This window comes from Salmo salar, chromosome 01, assembly GCF_965601325.2.
Source record: "Salmo salar chromosome 01, fSalSal1, whole genome shotgun sequence".
Classification (NCBI taxonomy): Eukaryota; Metazoa; Chordata; class Actinopteri; order Salmoniformes; family Salmonidae; genus Salmo; species Salmo salar.
Window position 1 is genome coordinate 178859949 of NC_138291.1, and position 11129 is coordinate 178871077.

Sequence of the window (11129 nt, forward strand, 5' to 3'; positions counted from 1 at the left end):
AAAGCAACAACTAACGTGTAGCATAAATGTGCATTGACGGGGTAATATTTTGTTAAATACATAAACTTTTATTTTACCAGGTAAGACTGAGATGAGTCGATGTGATGAATACCAACAACATCATCAACAACAACAGCGAAATAACACGTACATACAATATGGCTAAATTCATTCATATGGAACCAGTCTGGAAGGTAACAGTACAGCGACCCTAACCCTAACCTAACCCTAACCTAACCCTAACCCTAACCTAACCCTAACCCAAACCCAAACCCAAACCTAACCCTAACCCTAACCTAACCCTAACCTAACCCTAACCCTAACCTAACCCAAACCCAAACCTAACCCTAACCTAACCCTAACCCAAACCCAAACCTAACCCTAACCCTAACCTAACCCTAACCTAACCTAACCCTAACCTAACCCTAACCCTAACCTAACCCAAACCCAAACCTAACCCTAACCTAACCCTAACCCAAACCCTAACCTAACCTAACCCTAACCTAACCCTAACCCTAACCCTAACCCTAACCTAACCCTAACCCTAACCTAACCCTAACCTAACCCTAACCCAAACCTAACCCTAACCTAACCCTAACCTAACCTAACCCTAACCCAAACCCAAACCTAACCTAACCCTAACCTAACCCTAACCCAAACCTAACCCTAACCTAACCCTAACCTAACCCTAACCTAACCCTAACCTAACCCAAACCTAACCCTAACCTAACCCTAACCTAACCCTAACCCAAACCTAACCTAACCCTAACCCAAACCTAACCCTAACCTAACCTAACCCTAAACTAACCCTAACCCTAACCTAACCCTAACCTAACCCTAACCCTAACCTAACCCAACCTAACCCTAACCTAACCCTAACCCTAACCCTAACCCAACCTAACCCTAACCTAACCCTAACCCAAACCTAACCCTAACCCAAACCTAACCCTAACCTAACCTAACCCAACCTAACCCTAACCCTAACCTAACCCTAACCCAAACCTAACCTAACCCTAACCTAACCCTAACCCAAACCTAACCCTAACCTAACCCAACCTAACCCTAACCTAACCCTAACCCTAACCCAACCTAACCCTAACCTAACCCTAACCCAAACCTAACCCTAACCTAACCTAACCCTAACCTAACCCTAACCCTAACCTAACCCTAAACTAACCCAACCCTAACCTAACCCTAACCTAACCCTAAACTAACCCTAACCCTAACCTAACCCTAACCTAACCCTACCTAACCCAACCTAACCCTAAACTAACCCTAACCCTAACCTAACCCTAACCCTAACCTAACCCAACCTAACCCTAACCCTAACCCAAACCTAACCCTAACCCTAACCTAACCCAACCTAACCCAACCTAACCCTAACCTAACCCTAACCCTAACCTAACCCAACCTAACCCTAACCTAACCCTAACCCTAACCCAAACCTAACCCTAACCCAAACCTAACCCTAACCCAAACCTAACCCTAACCCTAACCTAACCTAACCCTAAACTAACCCTAACCCTAACCTAACCCTAACCCTAACCTAACCTAACCCTAACCTAACCCTAACCCTAACCTACAGATACACCCTAACCTAACCCTAACCTAACCCTAACCTACAGATACACCCTAACCTAACCCTAACCCTAACCTAACCCTAACCTACAGATACACACTAACCCTACAGATACACACTAACCTACAGACTAACCTACAGATACACACTAACCTACAGATACACACTAACCTACAGATACACACTAACCTACAGATACACACTAACCTACACACTAACCTACAGATACACACTAACCTACAGATACACACTAACCTACACACTAACCTACAGATACACACTAACCTACAGATACACACTAACCTACAGATACACACTAACCTACAGACTAACCTACAGATACAGACTAACCTACAGATACACACTAACCTACAGACTAACCTACAGATACACACTAACCTACAGATACACACTAACCTACAGATACACACTAACCTACAGACTAACCTACAGATACACACTAACCTACAGATACACACTAACCTACAGATACACACTAACCTACAGATACACACTAACCTACACACTAACCTACAGATACACACTAACCTACAGATACACACTAACCTACAGATACACACTAACCTACACACTAACCTACAGATACACACTAACCTACAGACTAATCTACAGATACACACTAACCTACAGATACACACTAACCTACAGACTAACCTACAGATACACACTAACCTACAGATGCACACTAACCTACAGATACACACTAACCTACAGATACACACTAACCTACAGATACACACTAACCTACACACTAACCTACAGATACACACTAACCTACAGATACACACTAACCTACAGATACACACTAACCTACAGATACACACTAACCTACACACTAACCTACAGATACACACTAACCTACAGACACACACTAACCTACACACTAATCTACAGATACACACTAACCTACAGATACACACTAACCTACAGATACACACTAACCTACACACTAATCTACAGATACACACTAACCTACAGATACACACTAACCTACAGATACACACTAACCTACAGATACACACTAACCTACAGATACACACTAACCTACAGATACACACTAACCTACAGACTAACCTACAGATACACACTAACCTACAGATACACACTAACCTACAGATACACACTAACCTACACACTAACCTACAGATACACACTAACCTACACACTAACCTACACACTAACCTACAGATACACACTAACCTACAGATACACACTAACCTACAGATACACACTAACCTACAGATGCACACTAACCTACAGATGCACACTAACCTACAGATACACACTAACCTACAGATGCACACTAACCTACAGATGCACACTAACCTACAGATACACACTAACCTACACACTAACCTACAGATACACACTAACCTACAGATACACACTAACCTACAGATACACACTAACCTACAGATACACACTAACCTACACACTAACCTACAGATACACACTAACCTACAGATGCACACTAACCTACAGATACACACTAACCTACAGATGCACACTAACCTACAGATGCACACTAACCTACAGATACACACTAACCTACAGATACACACTAACCTACACACTAACCTACAGATACACACTAACCTACAGATACACACTAACCTACAGATACACACTAACCTACAGATACACACTAACCTACACACTAACCTACAGATACACACTAACCTACAGATACACACTAACCTACACACTAACCTACAGATACACACTAACCTACAGATACACACTAACCTACAGATACACACTAACCTACAGACTAACCTACAGATACAGACTAACCTACAGATACACACTAACCTACAGACTAACCTACAGATACACACTAACCTACAGATACACACTAACCTACAGATACACACTAACCTACAGACTAACCTACAGATACACACTAACCTACAGATACACACTAACCTACAGATACACACTAACCTACAGATACACACTAACCTACACACTAACCTACAGATACACACTAACCTACAGATACACACTAACCTACAGATACACACTAACCTACACACTAACCTACAGATACACACTAACCTACAGACTAATCTACAGATACACACTAACCTACAGATACACACTAACCTACAGACTAACCTACAGATACACACTAACCTACAGATGCACACTAACCTACAGATACACACTAACCTACAGATACACACTAACCTACAGATACACACTAACCTACACACTAACCTACAGATACACACTAACCTACAGATACACACTAACCTACAGATACACACTAACCTACAGATACACACTAACCTACACACTAACCTACAGATACACACTAACCTACAGACACACACTAACCTACACACTAATCTACAGATACACACTAACCTACAGATACACACTAACCTACAGATACACACTAACCTACACACTAATCTACAGATACACACTAACCTACAGATACACACTAACCTACAGATACACACTAACCTACAGATACACACTAACCTACAGATACACACTAACCTACACACTAACCTACAGATACACACTAACCTACAGACTAACCTACAGATACACACTAACCTACAGATACACACTAACCTACAGACTAACCTACAGATACACACGAACCTACAGATGCACACTAACCTACAGACTAACCTACAGATACACACTAACCTACAGATACACACTAACCTACAGACTAACCTACAGATACACACTAACCTACAGATACACACTAACCTACACACTAACCTACACACTAACCTACAGATACACACTAACCTACACACTAACCTACACACTAACCTACAGATACACACTAACCTACAGATACACACTAACCTACAGATACACACTAACCTACAGATGCACACTAACCTACAGATGCACACTAACCTACAGATACACACTAACCTACAGATGCACACTAACCTACAGATGCACACTAACCTACAGATACACACTAACCTACAGATACACACTAACCTACACACTAACCTACAGATACACACTAACCTACAGATACACACTAACCTACAGATACACACTAACCTACAGATACACACTAACCTACACACTAACCTACAGATACACACTAACCTACAGATGCACACTAACCTACAGATACACACTAACCTACAGATGCACACTAACCTACAGATGCACACTAACCTACAGATACACACTAACCTACAGATACACACTAACCTACACACTAACCTACAGATACACACTAACCTACAGATACACACTAACCTACAGATACACACTAACCTACAGATACACACTAACCTACACACTAACCTACAGATACACACTAACCTACAGATACACACTAACCTACAGATACACACTAACCTACACACTAACCTACAGATACACACTAACCTACAGATACACACTAACCTACAGACTAACCTACAGATACACACTAACCTACAGATACACACTAACCTACACACTAACCTACAGATACACACTAACCTACACACTAACCTACAGATACACACTAACCTACAGATACACACTAACCTACAGATACACACTAACCTACACACTAACCTACAGATACACACTAACCTACACACTAACCTACAGATACACACTAACCTACAGATACACACTAACCTACACACTAACCTACAGATACACACTAACCTACAGATACACACTAACCTACAGATACACACTAACCTACAGATACACACTAACCTACACACTAACCTACAGATACACACTAACCTACACACTAACCTACAGATACACACTAACCTACAGATACACACTAACCTACACACTAACCTACAGATACACACTAACCTACAGATACACACTAACCTACACACTAACCTACAGATACACACTAACCTACAGATACACACTAACCTATAGAAACTATACAGCCATCTGGAGCTCTAGAGTTGTTTTGATCCACTGACTTGTTCACAGTGTTTCCACCGCGGTCACTTTAACTCAACATAACTTCCCAACAGTTTAAATCTGTGAAAATATTTACACAATGTTCAGACATACTTATATCTCTGTATGCATGCATTTCAATATTTTCCTTTTCAATCTGAGAAAACAATGCATAACGGGGCTGGATTATTTCTAAAGCTCTGTATATGATCCCTACACTACAAAACAGGTAGGACTTCAAAAAAATACTATTTCCATCTCTCATCTGCACAATATTATTAGGTGTAAAAAGAAAATATTTTTAAAAATATATAAAAAAAAAAGATTTAAAAAAGTTTTGAAAGGTAATGATGAAAATACCAACTAACCAGTGTCACATGTACAAGCGCATACATTGGAGCTTTAATATTGTTGATGTATTCGGCAATTTAAACCATTTGCCGAACATCCAAGTCTTTTCTCAGATGATTCAGCTGTGTGTTTGTGTGCTGTTTGTATTTTCTGCTTTACATTGCATCTGTATTTTGTAGGCATCATGCTAAATACGTTTTTTCCCCCCCTTAGTATCTCAGTTTTTCGTTTTTTTTTTTATATCCCCACTATCATCAAATGGTAGTGTTGTATATTCTGCTATTAATATCAAATAAACAGCTTCGATTTCTTCACATTCCGTCTCTGCCTCCTGTCTTTCTATGAGGGTCCATGGAGATACACACAGTATATTGTGATATTATATCAATATATTATATATCATACATTAGTGTTCTATATAATTCTATGAGGGTCTGTTGGCTTTGGTGGTGACCAGTGAGATATACCTGCTGGAGCGGGTGCTACGGGTGGGTGTTGCTATGGTGACCAGTGAGCTGAGATAAGGCGGGGCTTTACCTAGCAGAGACTTGTAGATGACCTGGAGCCAGTGGGTTTGGCGACAAATATGTAGTGAGGGCCAGCCAACGAGAGCATACAGGTCGCAGTGGTAGGTAGTATATGGGGCTTTGGTGACAAAACGGATGGCACTGTGATAGACTGCATCCAGTTTGCTGAGTAGATTGTTGGAGGCTATTTTGTAAATGACATCGTCGAAGTCAAGGATCGGTAGGATATTCAGTTTTACGAGGGTATGTTTGGCAGCGAGGCAGTGAACCAGGCGAGGCAGTCATTTGAAAAGCCGAAGCTATTGAGTCTGCCGATAAGAATGCGGTGATTGACAATGTCGAAAGCTTTGCCCAGGTCGATGAAGACAAATGCACAGTACTGTCTTTTATCGATGGCGGTTATGATATCGTTTAGGACCTTGTGCGTGGCTGAGGTGCACCCATGACCAGCTCGGAAACCAGATTGCATAGCGGAGAAGGTACAGTGGGATTCGAAATGGTTGGTGATCTGTTTGTTAACTTGGCTTTCGAAGATTTTAGAAAGGCAGTGCAGGATGGATATAGGTCTATAACAGTTTGGGTCTAGAGTGCCTCCTCCTTTGAAGAGGGGGATGACCACGGCAGCTTTCCAATCTTTGGGGATCTCAGACGATACGAAAGAGAGGTTGAATAGGCTAGTAATAGGGGTTGCAACAATTTCGGCTGATAATTTTAGAAAGAGAGCGTCCAGATTGTCTAGCCCAGCTGATTTGTAGGGTTCCAGATTTTGCAGCTCTTTCAGAACATCAGCTATCTGGATTTGGGTGAAGGAGAAATGGGGCAAGTTGCTGTGAGGGGTGCAGGGCTGTTGACCGCGGTAGAGGTAGCCAGGTGGAAAGCATGGCCAGCCATAGAAAGATGCTTATTGAGATGATTGATTGTCGTAGATTTATCGGTGGTGACAGTGTTTCCTATCCTCAGTGCAGTGGGCAGCTGGGATGAGGTCAATATCCTTCCAGGATACCCGGGCCAGGTCGATTAGAAAGGCCTGCTCACTGAAGTGTTTTAGGGAGCGTTTGACAGTATGAGGGGTGGTCGTTTGACCGCGGACCCATTACGCACGCAGGCAATGAGACAGTGATCGCTGAGATCCTGGTTGAAGACAGCAGTGGTGTATTTAGAGGGCAAGTTGGTCAGGATGATATCTAAGAGGGTGCCCATGGTTATGGATTTAGGGTTGTACCTGGTAGGTTCCTTGATAATTTGTGTGAAATTGAGGGCATCTAGCTTACATTTACATTTTACATTTAAGTCATTTAGCAGACGCTCTTATCCAGAGCAACTTACTGGAGGGTATCTCTCCAGGACCAGGGTTGGAGTTAAAACCTATAGGATGGTAGCTCTCCAGGAACAGGGTTGGAGTTAAAACGTACAGGAGGGTTTCTCTCCAGGAACAGGGTTGGAGTTAAAACCTACAGGAGGGTATCTCTCCAGGAACAGGGTTAGAGTTAAAACCTACAGGAGGTTATCTCTCCAGGAACAGGGTTAGAGTTAAAACCTACAGGAGGGTATCTCTCCAGGAACAGGGTTGGCGTTAAAACCTACAGGAGGGTATCTCTCCAGGAACAGGGTTAGAGTTAAAACGTACAGGAGGGTTTCTCTCCAGGAACAGGGTTGGTGTTAAAACCTACAGGAGGGTATCTCTACAGGAACAGCATCTCTCCAGGAACAGGGTTGGAGTTAAGAGACTTACAGTCGTGTGCATAGATTTTATATATGGGTAGTCCTGCGAATCAAACCTTCACCCTATATCTCTCTCTCTCTCTCTACCGCACCTGCTGTCTTGACCTCTGAATGCTCGGCTATGAAAAGCCAACTGACATTTACTCCTGATGTACTGACCTGTTTCACCCTCTATAACCACTGATTATTGTCATCTATAAACATTTGAACATCTTGAAGAACGATCTGGCCTTAAATGGCCATGTACTCATATAATTTCCACCTGGCACAGCCAGAAAAGGACTGGCCACCCCCAAGAGCCTGGTTCCTCTCTAGGTTTCTTCCTAGGTTCCTGCCTTTCTAGGGAGTTTTTCCCTAGCCACCGTGCTTCTACATCCGCATTGCTTGCTGTTTGGGGTTTACAGGCTGGGTTTCTGTATAAGCACTTTGTGTTCATCTGTTGATGTAATATAATAATATATTCTATTTATCAGACGCTTTTATGAGCATAGATTTTATATATGGGTAGTCCTGGGAATCAAACCCACTGTCATGGTGTTGCAAAGCCATGCTCTACCAACAGAAGACTACGTAAAAAGGGATTTATAAATACATTTGACTGATTGATCTGCATTGAACCATGCTATTTTATTTGTCTCTACCCTCACTCACACACACAGACACACCCACACATTCATACTGACTCTACACCCACTTACATACAACCATCATATACGTTTGCTGCTACTCTGTTTATCATATATCCTGATATATAGTCACCTTACCCCTATACATATCTACCTCCATCACTCCAGTATCCCTGTCCCCTATACATATCTACCTCCATCACTCCAGTATCCCTGTCCCCTATACATATCTACCTCCATCACTCCAGTATCCCTGTCCCCTTCCCCCTATACATATCTACCTCCATCACTCCAGTATCCCTGTCTCCTTCCCCCTACACATATCTACCTCCATCACTCCAGTATCCCTGTCCCCTATACATATCTACCTCCATCACTACAGTATCCCTGTCCCCTATACATATCTACCTCCATCACTCCAGTATCCCTGTCTCCTTCCCCCTATACATATCTACCTCCATCACTCCAGTATCCCTGTCCCCTATACATATCTACCTCTATCACTCCAGTATCCCTGTCCCCTTCCCCCTATACATATCTACCTCCATCACTCCAGTATCCCTAATCCCTTCCCCCTATACATATCTACCTCCATCACTCCAGTATCCCTGTCCCCTATACATATCTACCTCCATCACTCCAGTATCCCTAGTCCCCTTCCCCCTATACATATCTACCTCCATCACTCCAGTATCCCTGTCCCCTTCCCCCTATACATATCTACCTCCATCACTACAGTATCCCTAATCCCTTCCCCCTATACATATCTACCTCCATCACTACAGTATCCCTGCGCATTGTTAATATGGTACTGGAAATTACCCTGTATATAGCTTACCTACATTCTCGTGTTCTTCTGAATTCAATTTCTTGTGTTGTTCTACTTGACTTTGTTATTGAGAAAGAGCATTCAAGAAAGGCATTACACTATACTAGCGCACGTGACAAAAAAAAAACGTTAAAAATTTGACAAATGCATCAAACATTTATTTTCATATAACATAGATAACATATTAAATGAATGTCTACATATGTATCGATACATCCATCACAGTAACTGAACAAAATGTTATCCCTGCCTGCTTCCTCCGTGTTGGCGCAGTCTGTTCACACGAGAAGGATCCAACCGTCTCCAATCTGGCAATCAAGAAACTCCAAACTAGCAACATCCTTCCTACGCTACTCACCGTCGGAAAAAAAACCTCCCAAGACAATGTTGGAACAATTAGAGAAGCAGTTCTCTGTTCACAGTTGTGAGGCAGTTCCATTGTGTGAAGTCTTTACATGGACTAATCCCTTACGGGTTTCCAAGGCTACACCAGCTCCTAAGTCTGGACGGTCGACAGCGATACTAGTATCTGTTGAGACTATGGAAGTCCTATTGAATACGGGTACAATATACATACACCATTTGGACGCTTGTGTCTCAGCGTCAAGAGTGATGGCGAGTTCAGTGATGATGACCTACTTCTAATAGTACAGAGGATAGTTTCCTCTTCGCTCCGGTCCAGGAGGTTAATGTATATCTCAGCATCACAAAGCCCTGGACCAGAGCTAGACCCTTGTTGCATAAAAGGTGTCTTGTGTTAATACATGCATTCAATCTGTCACGAAGAAAGAAAAAAATAATAATAATCACATATTATGGGTGAAACGGAGAACCATGAAATGGATGTCTGCCACATCTTCTCCCTGTTATAACTCCCTCCCTACTGTTATAACTCCCTCCCTACTGTTATAACTCCTTAATCTCCCTGTTATAACTCCTTAATCTCCCTGTTATAACTCCCTCCCTACTGTTATAACTCCTTAATCTCCCTGTTATAACTCCTTAATCTCCCTGTTATAACTCCCTCCCTACTGTTATAACTCCTTAATCTCCCTGTTATAACTCCTTAATCTCCCTGTTATAACTCCCTCCCTACTGTTATAACTCCTTAATCTCCCTGTTATAACTCCTTAATCTCCCTGTTATAACTCCCTCCCTACTGTTATAACTCCTTAATCTCCCTGTTATAACTCCTTAATCTCCCTGTTATAACTCCCTCCCTACTGTTATAACTCCTTAATCTCCCTCCCTACTCGGCCGGGCCCCACCAACCCCTTTTTCTCCAATCCCACCTTCAGTCAATTCACTCTGGCCTGGGACACACTCATTCTCTCCTTTCATTCCTCCTCACCTCTCAGTAACCTGCTGCTGAACACACTTCTTCTTCATCCACCTGTCCCCCCCGCCGGCCAACCTGTACACTCTCCTCTCTTCTTCCCCCCTCGCTCAAGAAATCAATGGGAGGGCTCTCAATTAGAGGTCACAAGGTGGAGTCGGCAGCCGAGTTCCAGCCAAGCGCCAGCTTTTCAATTACCAGGAGCTCCTGCTGCTGTCCTAACCCCCCT